We start from the raw sequence: 14,176 nt of genomic DNA on the forward strand, positions 1-14,176 counted from the left end.
TTACGTTAACATGTGATTACATCTGGAAGATGCAACTTTCCAGATGCCCTGTATTTAACACCTCCCTTTCAGGGATAGTTTGCTGACAAAACAAAGTGTTTAGAAAAGGAACAGCTGGGTACACCTAATTTCTTCTGGCCTTGGGGATGGTGGAAGAAATATTTAATGTTGCCCTTGCTGGTCACTTTGCAAACCAGCCCACAATGATCTCTGAGATGTAATTGTCAGGGTCATTGGGAAATGTGGGAAATTATAGGGAAAATGCATGTAAAATATGTACAGGAGATAGAAGTTGAGCAATTATCCATAGAGGGTTTAGAAAGTAGTTGGAATACTCTTGGACTTGTAGTTTACTGCATGGCATGCATCTACAATTATTTACTTCATTTTGAAGAGTGCAATGAGCATGTGCATTGCATTTGGGAGGAATGAGGTTAAAAAAAGAAAAATGCATGTATAATGAAAAATTTCCAATTCCTGTTTTTCATAAATGTTGATGATGAAATTATAACCTTATGCAAAATATTTGTTGACATTTACCAACCACCATATGGGCCTTAGTGATTTCACTGATCAAATGAAAACCAAAAGATATGTCTGCTGAGGAATCATTAGCATCTACTTGAAACTGAGTAGGTATTTTAAGATCGGTGGGCCTCAAAACAACATTTTAACTTTTTTTTTTTTTGAGACAGAGTCTCGCTTTGTTGCCCAGGCTAGAGTGAGTACCATGGCATCAGCCTAGCACACAGCACTCAATCTCCTGGGCTCAAGCAATCCTCCTGCCTCAGCCTCCCAAGTAGCTGGGACTACAGGCATGCGCCACCATGCCTGGCTAATTTTTTTTTAATATATATATATATATATATATATATATTAGTTGGCCAATTAATTTCTTTCTATTTATAGTAGAGACGGGGTCTCCCTCTTGCTCAGGTTGGTTTCGAACTCCTGAGCTCAAAAGATCCGCCTGCCTCGGCCTCCCAGAGAGCTAGGATTACAGGTGTGAGCCACCAAGCCCGGCCACAACATTTTAACTTATGCAATACAGAACGTGTATTTACGTAACACCCTGTGAAATGAGTCTTCATTTAGATCAAATGATGTTCTAAATTTATTTTATGAGTGAAAAGTAAAAAGATAACTGTTAATACTTTGCTCCATTTATAAAAGAAGAAATCTGCAAAAGATTTTTAAATGATGCCAGTTTACATTTGCAAATGATGCTTCAAATAGAAAATCAGTTAATTCCAGTAACAATTGTTTATTCCCCCAATCATGTCTTGAAATCAAAATATAGCTTTTGGAAGTACATTAAGTCAAATGTGAAACATCTGACATTGTTAATGCTACTGTAAATTGAGACTAAAATTTCAATATTGATGATAAAATTATTTGTGGTTAATAATAGTATTCTGGTCCCTCAGAGCAGAAGCTCAGACCATAACTATATCTAAACACATTGCAATATTCTACCAATAGAAAAGAAGCTGTACTTCTCAAAATATAGGCATATTCTCATATGTGTACAGTTAGATGAAGCGAACTATAGTGGTTTTTTTTTTTTTTTTGTGATGACACTAATGTTGGGAAAAAAATCTGCTTGCATGGAATGATATAAGAAGACCTATGATATTCTAGCCTCCCAAATTGGTGAAGCATTCAAAAGAACCATAAATAGAGAAAACTTATTTGATGTTTTGTCTTGTTAAAATATTTGTTGAAGAAAAGTGCTCTGGATAAATATTTGTCAAAGAAAATGCTCTGAATGGAGCAAAAAGATATTAACTGTGAGAATACTGGTTGAAATATCTACCTGTTTAAATGGGGAAAAAATAGGACTTGGGAATATCTTCCATTTAGCAAGTATTTCTGAGCTTGTTGGTATCTCTGACAGCTCCCTATTTGGGAAATCCTACTTCAGTTCAACCCCTTTCTTCTCTTCTGCTCTAAGCTCTTGCCACCAATAGCCAGCCAATCTTGCTGTTGGGGTCCCCTCGCTGGTGGGTGGCCTCCTCCTGTGACAACCCAGCAAGATGGCTGAAGGCCAGGTCCCTTCTTTAGTGTCTACCTGACCCATGGAGGGAGTCCTACTTGCCATGGGATCCCAACTGCTGGATCTATCAGAGGCCTTTTGAACTCGGAATGTGCCTTCATCCTCAGCTTTGGGGCCTTAGCTGCAATTCTGGATAACAGGAAACATTTCAGGAAAATTCCATTATGCCCCTGCCTCTTCCTCTTATAAGCCACACGACGTTTTTCTTGAGTATAAGCCTGCTGGCTTGCTGGGTTGGTCTGACTCCTTCTCTTGCTTGCCAACCCCCAGTATCTATTCATAAGTCAGATTTTCTGAAATTTCTTCTGTTAGCCCTACCCATAGCATGGACTTAAATTTCCAAGCACACGTGCTGTGTCTTAGGCCCTGCTCTGCCATGCATTATGCTTGGGCCAGTTACCCACTTTCAGCTTGTTTCGTCATCTGTAAAGTGGGCATTACCACAGTCCTACCTGATAGTATTATTTGACAATTGAATGACGCTTTTCATACTAAGTGCTTGGCAAAACACCTTGTACCAGCCGCAGCGTTTGGGATGGGAAGAGTGAGAAGGCAGGCAGAAGGCAAAGGAGGTGTGGCTCCTTGTAAGTTCATCCGCCCCAAGTTGGACTTACTTTCTGTGGTGCCTTGTTGCCATGTCATAAAAAAGTACTAGAGAAGGAGAAACAGCTGTGAAGTTAGTGTTAGCCTGCTACAGAGGCTAATATGAGGCAGCGGGTAGTACAGCGTGGTGTGTTCTTAGGGGCCAGCCTCCTGGCCACTGTTTCCTTGCTAACCTTCCAATGTTACATTCTGGTCATGCTTCTGCTGGCACTCATGTCATGTGTTGCCATTCACATTTATTTATGTCAATAGCAGAGCTGTTAGAGATAATATAGGTAAAATACCTGGCACAAATAACTTCCTTGAAGAAAATTAACAATAGTTCATAATATCATCTTAAAGTGCCATATTCTCATGTCCTGGTTGTCTTAACAATGGCTTTGATAGCTGTAATATTCCAAACAGAATCCAACTGAGGTTCACAAATTTCACTTGGTTGTTATCTCTCTCTAGGAGACTATTTTATCTCCTATTTTATAGAATATAACCCCCCCCCCCCAACTTTTTCTTTTTTTAAAAAACAGTGACTCTTCGGTGAGTCCAGGCCACTTGTAGGATATCCTACCTTCTCCACTGCCTGATTATTTCCTCCTATTCTCATTTAACATGTACTCTGTCTCCTGTATTTCCTGAAAATGGGAGATTTAGTTTTGTCAAGGCTTGATTAGTTCATGTTAAGTATTTTCATCAAGAAGATCTCAGTCTTTTCCTTTTATTGGTCAAGAAACTGAGGCCAAAACAGGAATCTGGGAGCAAGCTTATGTATATGGCATTTGAATTTGAGTCAGAAGGTCTGAATTGAAAACAGGTCCACCTCTTTGAAGCTTATTTGCCTCTGTGAAGAGAGAGGGTCAGGACAGCTGGTCCCTAGTGTGTTTTTGACTAAAGGTTAAATGTTCATCTTCACATAATTAGTTTGATGAGCATGGACTAAAGAACTGAGATTTACCCTCTCCTAATTCAGGGTTCTTTCCACTTAACCGTGTTGATTCCTATCAAACACTTAGTGGTGTGTGTTTGTTTTATCAAACACTTAGTAGTGTGTGTTTGTTTGTTTTATCTGAGGTATAACAAAGTAATATGCTTTGATACACTAATCTTAAGTGTACATCATGATGAATTTTTTTTTTTTTTTAAGACAGGGTCTTGCTCTGTTGCCTGGGCTGGAGTGCAATGGCATCATCATAGCTTACTGCAACCTCAGTTCCTGGGCTCAAGCAATCCTCCTGCCTCAGCCTCCTGAGTAGCCAGGACTACAGGCATGCTGTCACTATACATAGCTAATTTTTCTATTTTTTAGATATGGGGGGTGGTCCTCATTTTTGCTCAGGCTGGTCTTGAACTTCTGACCTCAAGCGATTCTCCTGCCTTGGCCTCCTAGAGTGCTAGGATTACAGGTGTGAGCCACCACATCCAACCTATGAATTTTTATATTTGTTTATAACCATGGAACCTACCAGGCAGATTAAATTATGGAACATGTTAGCAGTGCCTGGCTAACCTAATGGTTTTACTATTATTAAGTTTAGAATGAGTTAAGCATACGACTTTAGTGTATGCTTGATATATAAAATGATAGCTAAAATGATATATAATATATACATATATTTTATATATATATATAAAATGATATATAAAATGATAGACAGTTGCAGAGTTCCACCATAGTTTAAAACCAGAAAAGTCAGAATAACAGATTTGCTATAATATTACTATCTTTGCATGCTCTTTCTGGAACCATCTATGTAGAAACACCATGACACAATATATTTTAATGTTAATTAAATGTATTTTATTATATGCAATTAAAAAATAAAATATTAAAGCCCTTATGTTCGCCACACTTTATTAACCCCCTAGTCAGAGCCAGTGTTAGAGTTCAACATGCTCTTCTCTCCTGTGACCACGATCACTTCAGATGTAGAAGTACCAAGTCCCAAAGAGCAGATAAGCCCTCAGAGATTACGGCTACAATGCTTCCTTTATACATTGTCTCATGCTTATTTCTGCCTTGCTTTAATATTAAAGCTATGTAAGGTATGTGGTAACGTTTAAAATGTGTGTGTGTGTATAATATATTAAATACATCCGAAATGAATAGGTAAATCTGGAAATCTAAGGTTTTTCTCCGTCCTTAGTGAATATAACTGCACATCACACACAAGTTCCCTGCCTTTCTTGTTTCAACATTACAAAATGGCGCACAGACTCGTGCTTGGGGTTGAGCTTGTTTGCCTTTGTTCAAACCAACAAACTGGGCATTGTCTTTGCACAGTCAGTCAGAGCTCTAAATAGTTGTCAAGAATGTGTAACCAGACATGTAATTACCAAGAGTGCCCTTTTTCAGACCCTATTTCAACTAAGTGCATTCCCCTCATTTCTCACATTTGCCAGGCTTGTCGGTTTCTTGAGATCGCAAGCCCAAAGGCGCGGGACCATCTGTGTCTAGGACAGCATCTATTATGTGGCTGGAATTCAGCAAACGTTGAAAAATAACGATAATTACTTGTAGAGCAAGTTCAAGAGTTCTTTAATATAATTCCAAGTATTTCCACTTGTCGAGGGGGGGAATCTTTGACATAGATGCTTTTTCCTTGAGGAGAGACAGCTTGATGCAGGACAGTGGAACAGGGTTTGGGCTTCTGTGTGTAGGGTGGTGTGATCTTGAGTAAGTTACTCACCTCACCTAACTCTGAGCCCCTCTCTCTACAAAATGCTGATGGTTGTAAAGCTGCATCATTCCAAGGCTGTGATGAGGATTAGAGCAATGGGTAGGAAAACCCTTTGTAAACCAGTAACTGTCCTGCTATCTTACGGCTTTCCTATTGTTCGGTTCTCCATGCTTCTCAGGGACCACCAAACTCACAGCCTTGAGCTGAGCAGGAGTGCAGAGCCCTGGTATAGCATCCTCTGCTCCAGGCCTTCTCTGCCAGACCCAGGGGCCTTCTGGGATCCCACAGGGAGACATCAGGTGGCTGCCCTAAGGGATGTCTTGAGAAGTGACAATGTTGTACATTCCCCATGGCATCTCCCTCGAGAGCCTACATTAGAACTTCAAGTCCTCACCTTTAAGCTCCTCCTTTCATACCTTGGAAGAGCCTTTTTGTAGGAAGTTTGACAAAATGTACCAAGAACTTTACAAATCTTCCGTAGTCTTTGAGTCTGCAATTCTATGTAAAGAATTTGTCTTAAGGAAATTACTAGCACGTATGGTATTTAAAAGCGATACTGATTAGAAACAACCTAACTACCCAACACTACAAGATTAATTTAAAAATTTGGCTGGGTGCACTGACTCATGCCTGAAGTTCCAGTGATTCAGGAGGTTGAGGTGGGAGAATCATTTGAGCCCAGGAATTCAAGGCTGCAGTGAGCTATGATTGTGCTACTGTACTCCAGCTTGGGTAACAGAGTGAGACCCTGTCTCTAAAACTAACTAACTAACTAACTAACTAACTAACTAACTAACTAACTAACTAACTTACTTTACAGTCAATATAGCCATTAAAAATTATGTTTTAACAGAGTAGTTAATGATGTGAGAATGTTAGCAATATATGATGTAAAAAGAAGGCAGGTCACCAAACAGTACAAATCTAATTACATTTATAAGTAAATAAATAATCATACTTGGGGAAAAAGAAAAGCCCCAAAATATATTAAATGTTAATGATTGTTGGTAAATGAATTACAGATAATTTTCTTTACTTTTTGTATTTTCTTCAATGAATACATGTTATTTTTATAATCAGAAAAATATTTTTAAGTCCCTCCTTCATGTTAAGGAATAGGATCTTCCAGGGCTTGGTTAAAATGGATAAGTTACCTAAAACTTAATGGTCAAAAAGCATGGGTTGTCCAGATAAATCTGTTTTTTAATCTTAGGTTTGCTACTTTGTAAAGGTGCAATCATGGCCAACTTACTTAAGGTCTCTAAGTCTTCATTTTATCTTCCATGATACAGGGATCACAGGTGTTTGCTACACAGAGCTGTGTGAGTTGTCAATGAACCAGTGTGGGTAAGGTGCTAGCAGGGTGCCTGGCACACGGTGAACACCCATCAAAGGGGACTACCAATAATAGCAGTAGAACAGTCTGTCAGTTTATCTCTGGTTTTCTCCTTGTAGGACAGACAAGAGGAGTTGGGAGTGGCAGCACTGAGGATCCGGGAGCCTCAGAGCTGGTGGGCACTCTGTCCTCATCTGGGTGGGTCAGCCCCTGCCCACAGTCCCATGCACTGAGTGGGGAGAAGCGGTATGCTTGTATCCCAACAAAACTCCTGTGAGGAAAAACTGCCCCACTTTAACTGCTCTGTCATGTAATGTTCAGAACAGCCAAATACCAGCTGCTGGGAGAACAACAAATTCTAATTTCCTGACTTGTATGTAGTAAAGTTTCATTGTGTTGGCATAGCTTTGCATTTAATTTCCTTAGCTTTTTAGACACAAACAAAGCACTCCAAACAAGAAAACTGAAATAAAAGGGAAAAACTGCACAATGGAATACACATGCCAATTTGAAGATGTCACTGACAGTCTCATAATTACTCATTAAAATAAATGCATGCATAGAGCAAGAGAAATAAATATTTTTACTTGCAAAGCTATGTAACAGCAATAAAATCATATTTAGGGAATATAAAGGAAGTCATGCTTTTAGTCTGTGCCCCACCTTAGTCCCCTATTTATATTTTTATATCAAGCAATTCTGTCAAATGTAGCAAAATACTCATTCTTCCAAAGAATTAAATAAACAGGCTTAGATCTCAGTATAAAAAAATAAAACTATTTCTAGCACTCAGTGGGAAAAAGTCATCAAAAGAAGTTCAAAGCCAGTAAGACATTATTTTAAAACATTAGCTAATTCACAAATATCCCAACCAAACTGGAGATTACTCAGTGCTGAAAAAAATACCCCTTTTTGGCAAAATCAATTTCTATTTCAATCTATTTCTACCTTAGTTTTCTTCCTTCTTTCCCCCCATTAGTCTTTTCTCTGTCATCTGTTATATGTTTACAAAAAGGTCTAAGAAATTATTTTACAACCTAATTTTAAAGCTATTCTTTATAGTGATTCACAAACTGTAGTTACTTTTTAAAAAGTTAGTCTTAGAGCTGGGCCTTGTGCTCACACCTGTAATTACAGCACTTTGGGAGGCTGAGGTGAGAGGATCACTTGAGGCCAGGAGTTTGAGATCAGCCTGGGTAACAAGGAAGACCTCATATCTACAAAAGCAGAAAAATTAGCTGGGTGTGATGGTATGCACCTGTAGTACCAGCTACTTGGGAGGCTGAGGCAGGAGGATCACTAGAGCCCCGGAGTTTGAGGTAGTAGTGAACTATGATGATACCACTGCACTCTGCCCAGGCAACAGAGTAAGATCCTGTCTCAAAAAAAAAAAAAAAAAAAAAAAAGTCTTTTTGCAAATTATGGTGTAAATGAAAGCAACTTGTAGCTCATGGCCAGAATAGAGTTTTGTGAGATTTTTTTTTTTTTTTTTTGCTAGATTAACACAGTGTTGTGAACACAGTATGTTCCTGATTAGGGCAGTACCCCCCTTAGCTGAGGTTTCACTTTCTGCAGTTTTAGTTACCGCTGTCAACTATGGTCCGAAAATAGGTGAGTATAGTACAAGGTATTTTGAGAGAGAGAGACCACATTCACGTAACTTTTATTACAGTGTATTGTTATCATTGTTTTATTTTATCATCATTGTTGTTAATCTCTTACTGTGCTTACTTTATAAATTAAACTTTATCATAGGTATGTATGTACAGGAAAAAACACAGTACATATGGGGGTTGGTGCTATCCACGGTTTCAGGCATCCACGAGGTGTCTTAGAACACATCCCCTGTGGATAGGGAGGACTACTGTAAATGCATGTTAGATAACAAGAGAGGTGGCAAGAAAGAAGTGAAGGGGTCATGGCAAAAACTACTGAAACCACCAGTTTCCTAAACCACCCGTGTACGACAGTGTGGAAACCACTACATTAAGGTAAGAAAGAATAATGGTCTTCAACTTCTGTAAGAAAAATAAAAATTGTTAAGTTACAATTATGGTTGAATTTTGTCTCCCCTAATCCCCTCGAAAATTTATTTTGAAGTCCTAACCCCAGTACCTCAGAATGTGACCATATTTGGAAACAAGGTCATTGTACATTGCAGAGGCAATTAGTTAAGATGGGTCATACTGGAGTAGGATGGGCCCTTAATCCAATATGACTGGGGTACTTATAAGAAGACAGCTATGTGAAGACACAGACACACAGGGAAAACACCATGGGATGATGAAGGCAGAGACTGGCGTGATGCAGCTGCAAGCTAAGGAACAGCAAAGGTTGCCGGTAACTACCAGAAGCTAGGGAGAGGCAAGGAAGGACTCCTTTATGGGTGTTAGAATGAATATGACCCTGCAGATGCCTCATCTCAGACCTCCAGCCTCCAGGACTGTGAGATAATACACTTGTATTGTTTTAAGCTACCCAGTCTATGAGAGTAGCCACAGGAAATCAGTACAACTATTTTATTTCATTTTATTTTAAAACTTTTTTTTTTAATATCCCAAGACATGCTCCTATAGAAAATCTGCAGAACACATCTTGAAAGGAGGGGGAAAAAATCACTGTTTTATCAGTCAAAAATGATTAAAATTTGATGTATTTCTTCCCATTATTTTTCCTATGAACAGTTTTAAAGTTTTATATAGCTGTGACAATATAATCTCAGATAAATCTTGTATAGCAATATTTTCTGTTCTTTTCCTTTTCTTTCTTACTCTGTTGCCCAGGCCAGAGTGCAGTGGCATCATCATAGCTCATTGCTACCTCCAACTCATGAGTTCAAGATATCCTCCTGCTTCAAACTCTCAAGTAGCTGGGACTATAGGCACACACCACCATGTTTGCCTAATTTTTAAAATTTTTATAAAGATGAGTTCTTTCTATGTTGCTTAGGCTGGTCTCAAACTCCTGGCCCTAAGTATTCTCCTGCCTCAGCCTCCCAATGTGGTAGGATTATAGGCATGAGCCACTGCACCTGGCTGATATTTTCAATTAATATTACAACATATATTTTCTGTGTTATTACAAACTTTTTATAAACATCTTTTTAATTGTTCAGTGTAATCAATGTTGTCTAGATTATTGTTGGGCAACTTTATTTTATAATTCTACTATTTTTATTATTACAGTCTTTTGGATCTGACTCTTGAGTTAAACATGCTTTTGATTATTTTGTCAGTTGTCTAAAATGTGTTGTGTGAGAACTAGAAGGTAGGCTATTTAGTTAAAAAACAGGCCATCAAATAGACCCTAATAGATGGAGGTCACACTTAAATCAACTAGAATGAGGTCACAGGTCACCTTCAGGTCTATGTGTAAGTATAAGAGTGATGCTTCAGATAATTAACAAATACTTTGCCCAAGATACCAAGTTGGGCAATCTAACCACTCTGACGATATAGATCAGGCGTCCTCAAACTATGGTCCATGGGCCACATGTGGGTGTTTTTGCCCATTTGTTTTTTTATTTCAAAATAAGATATGTGCAGTGTGCATAGGAATTTGTTCATAGTTTTTTTAAAACTATAGTCCGGCCCTCCAACGGTCTGAGGGACAGTGAACTGGCCCGCTGTTTACAAAGTTTGAGGACCCTGATAGATTCTGGGAGAATCAAACCCAGAGTCCAGGTTTCCTGATTCCCACTCCTGCATCATTCCCATTTCTCTACTCAGGTCATGGCAGTGATTCCAGAAAATGTTTAAAGTGTTGTTTAGTTTTAACTTAGCCGAAATATATTTAATAGATGTCTCTGCCACGTGATTACGTAAGTCCTGGTTTTAAGTATACTTAGCTCAGGATTTTCAAACTTTTCTTAGCAGTGGAAATCTCATCTTAAAAAATATTACAAACATTCCTAATTTATAAGACATATAAAAGCAGAACTTGTGTGGTGGCAGGAGGGTGGGTCAGGCAGTGAACTCAGCGGTCCTATTACTAATTCCCCAGACCTTTCTTGGAACATGCAGGAGGCCCTGAACCATCTTCAGGGAACCTTAAGAACCATGGTGTGTAAAGCAGAACACATACTCTAGCTTTTCATCCACTCTGTATAGAATGGTAGTGCAGAAAGGGACAGTCTTAGAGGTCTGATTCTTTCTAAAGAATTAATGGTTTTGAAAAACAGCTTTTAAATTTTTCCCAAGCAACTAATTCTCTCTTCTGAGTGCCTGACTTCTTCCCAGTTCCTGGAAATTCTGAAATGAGTAGTGACATTTACAAGTGGCGGATGTTGAGTCCAGATCCAGATCATGCCATCTTTAATTCCTCTTGCTGTCTACTGGCATCCCACCGCCTCTGCATTTTATCGTCTCTCTACAGCTAAAGAGCTAAGCTGTGATTCTAAAGATTGAGCTTGTATAACACTTTTCCACAAGTACTATTTCAAATCTGAATACAATTTTTTTTTACAAGCCAGGCAGCTAATAGTGGTAAGTTCTAATACAATAAAATATGTAATTCTGTGAGATAAAGTAGCCCTTCCTTTTTGTGACTTTGAGTAGCATTTCTAGGAGTTATAAAGTCTTTGGGCCCATCCAGACACTTTCTTGTCCAACTTTCCCTTTCCTCGACACCTCTCCATTCCTCAATGCCCAAATACCCTCCAGAAGTGGATTGTAGGCAAGGATTAGGACAAATCCAGGTGATCCACTTCTGGCATGCTGGCCTCTTGACCTGGTTTTGACTACTTTTTCTAAACAAATTGGCCATAGAACACAGAATGTAGATATGGAAAAGAAGATGAAGTGGATAACTGTATTTATTCAAAAGAACAGGAAAGGCCTCAAATTCTATAATTCATAAATATGGCATTTACAGTTCTTAGTTTATTGTTGGTATGTCACTACTTAATATTTCATTATAGGACATATTTTAGAAGGGTTTGAGATTGGAATCACTATAATTAACCGAGAACTGTAAATCAATAGGACTGGTGAGCTTGCAGCAGCACTAATGGAGCCTCATGGCTCATTCATTTTTAAAGGGATAAACTTGATTATAATTGAACCTCCTGTTCAATGGGGGCTCCGATGCATATTGGCCAGGATCTGATGCATCATCCTCTAGCTCATGACTCTATTTCAGTAGTGACATATTAAATGGCTGAGCATTAGAGAGGCCCACTGGTCTGGTCACTCCCTGCGATTTAGCTACACAGGCTGAGGACATAAACATCTGATCAAGTGTAAATAAAAGTCCATTATCTTCTTAACCAGCAGGTCTGGTTTGCCCTCTCCTTGACAGAGCCCGTGATCCCCTTCACCCAACCACCTACCAAAACCAGACATACCTGACAATTATTAACATCCCCATCCAGCTTCTCCCAACTACTTCCTACGGCTCCCATCTTGATTTCTAAAGCTAGGACTAACTTTGACCCAATTTTTGTGGCCCTTTGAGGATTCCACAGATAGAGACATTTTTACAGTTTAAGTGGATCTAAGCAATCCTGATATATGAACATACAAATTTATAAAAAGGATAAATTAAGGGACAGTAATTTCCGTTATAAAAGGTTTCAAATAGTTCTTCTACAAATAGGAAGTTCCTTTGCATTCAAAATACTACTCTGTTTTTTACAAAATGTTTACAACGACCTTTTCCCTGAATACAGGTACTCATAAACACACTTTTTCACTTTCCAGCAAGCTAAGGACACTTAGCCCAGCAGCTCTCGGTGATAACCTGCTTGTTAACACAGCCCTCATCAGCTCATTTCCACTCCATTTTCGACATTCCTTTCTCCTTCTTGTGCTTCTTGGGATCACCACCCAAATTAGCTACCTGCACACAAATCCTTGTCTCAGGATCTGCATTTAGGAGACCAGAGCTAAGCTAACTTCCTCCTGGCAGTCATGGCAACATCTACAGCCCTGGTAGCTGGGTAGGGGGTTGATGCTGCCCTGGGCTAGTTCTTCTTTTGTTGCCCTTTGATCTGCTTCCACATCCCACGCCTTCCACCCTGTTGTGTGCTGGAGTAGTTGCTTCCTTTTAGTCCAACTGATACACTAGTTAAAAAGACTTTGATACTCTCCACCAATGCTCAGAGATGGTCTTTCAAGGGCTGAACCTGGCTGCTGAATCTACAGTATTCCCCATGTGCCATTAACAACTTCTACCCTGGCTTGGGGGAATGAGTGATTGATCACAGGCCTGAGACCAGGACCTTTCCATCATTTCATCCATCCTCTAATCTCACATGTAAGAAAATTGAGGGCAGAGAGGGTAAGCATTCGCTCACACCTTGTCCATCAGAGAATAAGAACTCAGATCTCTGACCCTTCAACCTATGCTTTTCCCCTTCTAAGCTTTTCTTGAACATAGCCCATCATCTTTTTCCTTGTTTGACTCAGTTCCTCTTGCTCACCAATACTTTCATTATTTATTTCCAGTTGACCTAAGTCCTCAATGACCCTGAACACTTCAGTTACATCCATGCAGTCCTCTGCCCTCCTTGTCCTGCTCCATTCTGAGGTTGAAAATCTGTTTCCCTCATTAGTTTTGCAACAAAGAAAAACCTAGGAAATAAGTATAGTGATAAGCAGTGGGATTGTCATTGTCCATCTAATGCTCTTGCATAATTAAGCTCTCCCTGGAATTTCTATGCCGGGTGTGAAAGGACTGCTAGTCTGGCCCATTGTACCCCAGGAGATGGACATTTACAGCCCACAGCCTGCTGAACTCAGGTCAGCTCATCTGCCATCTAAGCTCTGGGGAGCCAAGGCCAACCTGTGTCTGGCTGGACCTGCTTGATAGTCTGGGCTCTGCTGCAACCTCCACATTGAGACCTTGAGTCAGCTTTATCTTCTGGTTCCACTTAACCTGTCTCACTCTCTTGCTCAGGATTCTCTGAACTGAGTCCTCTGTCCACTGTGGCCAGTTGCCTCATTCTTTTACATTCTCAATCTCTGTCTAAGCAAACCATTTTTTTTTCTGACCTAAAATGCGAATTTTCCAACTATCACCTTGATTATCTTTTTGGGTGGGTTTATTTTGTGTCTTTAAATAGATTCTCAAGGACAAGGGCCATGACAAGTCTACTTCCCAGCATCATGTACTACACAAGGCTTATTATGGACTGAATACTTGTGTCTCTTCCTGCTCCCAATTCATCTGTTGAAGCTCTAACCCCCAGTGTGGCTATATTTGGAGGCAGTGCCTTTCAGTAATTAAGGTTAAACAAGGTCATAAGGGTGGGGCCCTGATCAATAGGATTAGTGCCTTTATAAAAAGAGACACCAAAGAGATCATTCATTTTCTCTCTCTCTCCCTCTCCTCTCAAGCATGCACCAAGAAAAGGCCATGTGTAAATATAGTGAGAAGGCAGCTAGCTGTCTGCAAGCCAAGAAGAGAGCTCTTCAGAAGCTAAATTGGTCAGAACCTCGATCTTGGACTTCTAGCTTCCAGAACTGTGAGAAAATAAATTTCTGTTATTTAAGCCTCCCAGTCTATGGT

Source organism: Microcebus murinus, chromosome 3 (assembly GCF_040939455.1).
Source record: "Microcebus murinus isolate Inina chromosome 3, M.murinus_Inina_mat1.0, whole genome shotgun sequence".
Taxonomy (NCBI): Eukaryota; Metazoa; Chordata; class Mammalia; order Primates; family Cheirogaleidae; genus Microcebus; species Microcebus murinus.